Source organism: Montipora capricornis, chromosome 4, assembly GCF_036669925.1.
Source record: "Montipora capricornis isolate CH-2021 chromosome 4, ASM3666992v2, whole genome shotgun sequence".
NCBI classification, from domain to species: domain Eukaryota; kingdom Metazoa; phylum Cnidaria; class Anthozoa; order Scleractinia; family Acroporidae; genus Montipora; species Montipora capricornis.
Window position 1 is genome coordinate 22,128,087 of NC_090886.1, and position 5,000 is coordinate 22,133,086.

Genomic DNA, 5,000 nt, shown 5'->3' on the forward strand with positions numbered 1-5,000 from the left:
TCTTGTCAATCAAAGGTTTCCATTTATTGTAGTAGCGCTCATTTGAATTAGTCCTTGTTGAGATTTGTTTTTCAATCTCGGCCTTGCTTATTACTAATGTTAAGTAAGTACAAAAACACAAAGGTTGTTTATTAATGCTACAACAGTGTATATAGTATTTCGCAATTAGTAAGAGGTGATTTGTTAACTTACAAAGGCTGCCGTTATCTATGATACCATATAAGATTTTCACGGTTGATAATTCTAGTTTTATTGTCGTTAGAGTCTCATACCATTCCAAAAAGATTTTCCAGAACTCTGATACCACCGGACATGAAACAAGCATATGCTTTAAATCTTGTTTTGTTTTTAAGCATAAATAACTTACTTTGAGTAAAAACTATATTATGTAAAGTTTTGTACTGGAACATAGTTAGCTTCATCTCTATAGTGATGGAGAAGGCTAAGTCAAAGTATTTGCTTATTTGATCCGGTGGTAACCCATCAGCAATAAGGCGTTGTTTTGTGGTAGGTTCTTCAAACATATGTTTCACGAAACTTTTATGAATGGCTTTGGATGTTAACACTTTCAAGTTCTCCCATGGTTGTGTAAGGTGCTCTTGCTGTACACCAGTTCGTTTAAGTGCTTTTTTGTATTCTTGTGGAATAGCATTTATTAGTCCATAATAGGTCAAAAATTTGTTTGCAACTGATATTGGAGTTTAAATTCTTCATAGGTGAGGAAATCCAGATTCTGGTCGAGAAGGTCATTTAGGGTGTAAACTCCTCCATCAAACCAAGTGCGGAAAAAAATCGTCTTGTTATCAATTTTGATATCTTGGTTGTTCCATATAATCGTTTTCTTTGTGCATGGCATCTTATTATTCTGCTTCTCCTTAAACTCAAACCATTACTGTAACATTCTCTGATAAAAGAGTGGTAGCTCTTTGATGTTAAGATCCTTGCTGTTACAGTTACAGGTTGAGAGGAAGGTTAAGCCTCCCAAGTGTGATCTGGCTTTATTGGGAATAACCGTCCATGCCGAATTCTTGCTCAGGTGAAATCGCTTAATCCAAATAGACTTTAAGGCTTTGTTCATTAACGTAAAATCGATCATATTGAGACCCTCGTTTTTGCGTTCGCCAATGATTGTGTTTTTTTTAATTTTGGCTATTTTGTTTTCCCAGATAAAATTAGAGGTGACTTTGTTTATCTGATCACAGAAGTGTTTAGGGACAGGTAGTACAGATGCATTGTAAATAAGCTTTGAAAGGCCCACAGATTTAACGATATTAATCTTACCTAATAGAGTTAGTTTTCATCTCTTCCAATTGTTTAACGTCTTTTCCAAAACATCCAACTTTTCATAGAAGTTAAGTTTTTTGCTAACCTTCTCTGAGTTTGAGAAGTGTATTCCTAAAGCAAAAACAGTCTTTCGGCCACTTAACGTTGAACGGGGTGTCTTCTCTGTTCTTCCATTTTCCCAACCACATTGCTTCTGACTTCGTGTGGTTAATTTTTAATCCCGAGCATCTTTCAAACTTTTCCAAGAGGTCAAGCAAAAATCTCATTGATTCAGGGCTTTTTAGAAAAACTGTTGTGTCATCCGCATACTGTGTGATTTTGATTTCACACGCTCCTACTTTGATGCCCTCAATTTTCGGATTTTTCTTAATCGCAAGTGCAAGAATTTCAATACCAAGTACGAAGAGTGTGCCTGATAGTGGGCAACCCTCTCTGACACCTCGCTCCAGATTGAAGAAATCAGAGGCATAACCATTGTTTGTGACAGAGTTAGTAATGTTGCAATAGAAAGTTTGTACCCAATTTTTGAAGTCAGGACCAAAATTAAGTTTGTCGAGAGCTTTAAAAATGAAATTCCATTCTATAGAATCAAATGCCTGTTCGAAGTCGAGGAAGATAGCAAGACCAGGGAGGTTTTTTGCTGCGGTGTAGCTAATAATATCACTAATGAGTCTTACGTTTTCACCGATATACCTTCCTTTGATATAGCCGGCCTGCTCAGCGTTTATCACAAACGGCAGAACAGCTTCCAGTCTTTTTGTGATTGCAATTTTGTAGTCTGTGTTTAGAAGTGAGATAGGCCTTAGGTTGCCAAGAAGATTGGTCAGTTTGTCCTTTTTTGGTACTAGTGTTATGATACCTCATCTTTGACATATTGATAATTGACCTTTTTCAAAGGCATAATTTATGCTTTCGACAACGTTTTGTTTAACGTAATCCCAGAAGAATTTGTAAAATTCGCATGTGAAACCATCAGAGCCTGGACTTTTGCCATTGTCCATGTTTTAAAGCTTTGTAGCACTCCTGTTCGGTTAGCATGCCTTCGCATTTTTTACATTGCTCCTCATTAAGAGGTGTCAACAGGTTGTTGTTAAAGAATGTATCAAACTCGGAGTCATTGGGATTTACATTTCTAGTAGAATATAGATTTTTATAAAAGGTTTTCTCTTCTTCAACTATTGTTTTTGCGTCATCGGTTTCTTCACCGTTAGACAATTGTAGCTTTGAAATCGTTTTCCTTAAGAAATTTCTCTTTTCTAGGTTAAGAAAGTACTTAGAATTCTTTTCTCCATTTTCATACCATCGCACCTTACTGCGCAAAATCGTACCTTTAATGTTTTTCTTGGATAGTTTTTCAAATTTTGCCTTTAGTGTATAATACTCGTTCAGCAAGTTAATGTCGTTCCTCGAGGAACACAGTTTTTCTTGAAGATCCTTCAGTGTTATTAGCAGCTGATTTTCTTTGTCTTTTTCTGATCTGGCTTTTCTTTTGGAGTACTGCATTGTAAAGCTTCTTGATGACGTCCCATTTCAGGCCAAGATCTGAAACATCCCTATACTTTTCTATGAAAGCCGGAATATTTTCACACATTTTCTTGACATATTCTTTATCTTCTAGCAAGCTTGCGTTAAATTTCCAGAAACCAGGGCCTGATTTTCTGCATTGGTCGAAGGATGGTATATTCAACATAACAGCAGAGTGATCTGAGAAAGGAGGGTGCATAATATTACTCTCTTTTGTTAGATAGACTAAATCAGCTGTGATAAGAAAAAAATCTAATCGGCTCTGGCACTTGAATGCTTTGTCATGCCACGTGAACGACAGGGTTTGGGGACTTAATTCACGCTAAATATCCGTGAGAGCAAAGTTAGAGCATAGATTTCCAATTTCGTTTATAACACCATATTTGTTCGAACCTTGTTTGACACTTTTTCTGTCTTTTGGCGTTAGCGCGCAATTGAAATCCCCGCCAGTTATCAAGTTGCTATGTGAAAATTCGCGTAGAGTTTGGTTTAAATCTTGGTAAAACTTGATTTGTTGTGGAATGTCATTTGGACCGTATACATTGGCAAGAACAAGGTTTTGATTATCCAGCTTGATTTCCAGAATAATTGATCTTCCATTTTTGTCTTTAATACTTCTTATCACCTCTAATTGATATCTGGGGTTAGCAAGAATCAATACACCTTTGCTATGGTTTGATCCATGGCTGTAGAAGATACTTCCAGGTGCTTATAGATGGTTCGGTGCTAAAGGCTTCTTGGAGAAAATAGCAGTGAGCGGTCTGCCTATGAAGCCACTTAAAGATTTTCCTACGTTTGATAGAATTATTTAAACCTCTTACGTTTAGGGAAATTATTTTAAAATTAATTGATGAAATTCCCTGATCCATCACGCATTAATTCATTAAAGCAGTTTCTGTTTGACCTGAATTTGTTTGGACTTATCTGAACCTAGCCTGTCGTATTTGACTCGCTTTTTGTAAAGTATAAATGTATCTAAAAAAGTAGGATTTAAACAAGGGATATATGTAAGTGACAAACAAAGTAATTTTTGTCACTTTCATACATAAAAGGAAAGCACATACAAAGCAATAAGAACATGATATCACATATTATGTAAACCGCTCTGGTGTATGCAAATTCGGCTCTGCTTGGATTGTTTAGAGTTATATATGAAAACTGTACAATGCTCTTTTTTTTAATAAAGGCAATTCTAGATTGAAAATCTGAATATTGTAGAATCATTAAACGCTTAATATCATAAAGTGGGACCGTAGACAGAAAAATACATCTTAGCACAACATATAAAACAAAACTCATAAAAACCTGCTGCAAATGGAGCAGGTTACCTTGTCTGAAGCGAACGTAAACATTCCTTAGAGAACAGCAAAGGCGGCAAAGATGAGTCTCGAATTCCTTTCCATTATTCGACCATAAAGCAGGAAGTCTTTGGTCTCGGGCCCATGGTAGACTACATTCTCAATAATGAGCTTCTCCACATTAAAGAACGCTACTTTCTTTTTTTCTTTCGCCTTTTTAAGGACAGGGAAGAGAGCCTTTCTAATATCGCCTACTTCTTTTGGGAAGTCGTCCGATACGCCGAGCTTTAGGCAACTTCTTGATAGGTGATTTGATAAACTCTTTATCTTGGAAGAAAGCAATTTTCGCAATTATTAGTCTATGCAGATTCTTCTTATATTCCTTTGGTCGAGTTGGAATTCTATGAACTCTTTCGAAGTGGATTTCTTTAAGGTCGATGCTTGGTATCTTCATTTCTTTATGCGGAAATTGTCTTAGTTTACTTTCTGTGTCTTTCGGAGATTCGTGGTCATCATCTTGGATGCCGAAGAATTTTATGTTATTTCATCGATTATGGCATTCCTGTCTGATTAAACATGCTTTGAGCGCTTCCACCCTTGCAAATTTGTCGCCTGTAGCAGCAAGCTTTGTCGTGGTTGAAAGGGTATCGATCTTCAGTTCTGCAATCTCTACTTGTGACCACTCTAAGCTATCTTTCAAATCGTTCTTTTCTTTTTCGAGCTCCGTTACTTTGGCTTGTAACTTTTGCATTTCAGGGATAAGAGCAAGAACCTTGTCTAATTTTTCTTGAATTCCGTCAAGCTTCTTGCTGCACATGCTGCAGCCATGATTGAGTTCTTCATCAACACCTTCTTCGTCCGTTTGTGAGCCACACTCGCGCATTCGTTTTTTTC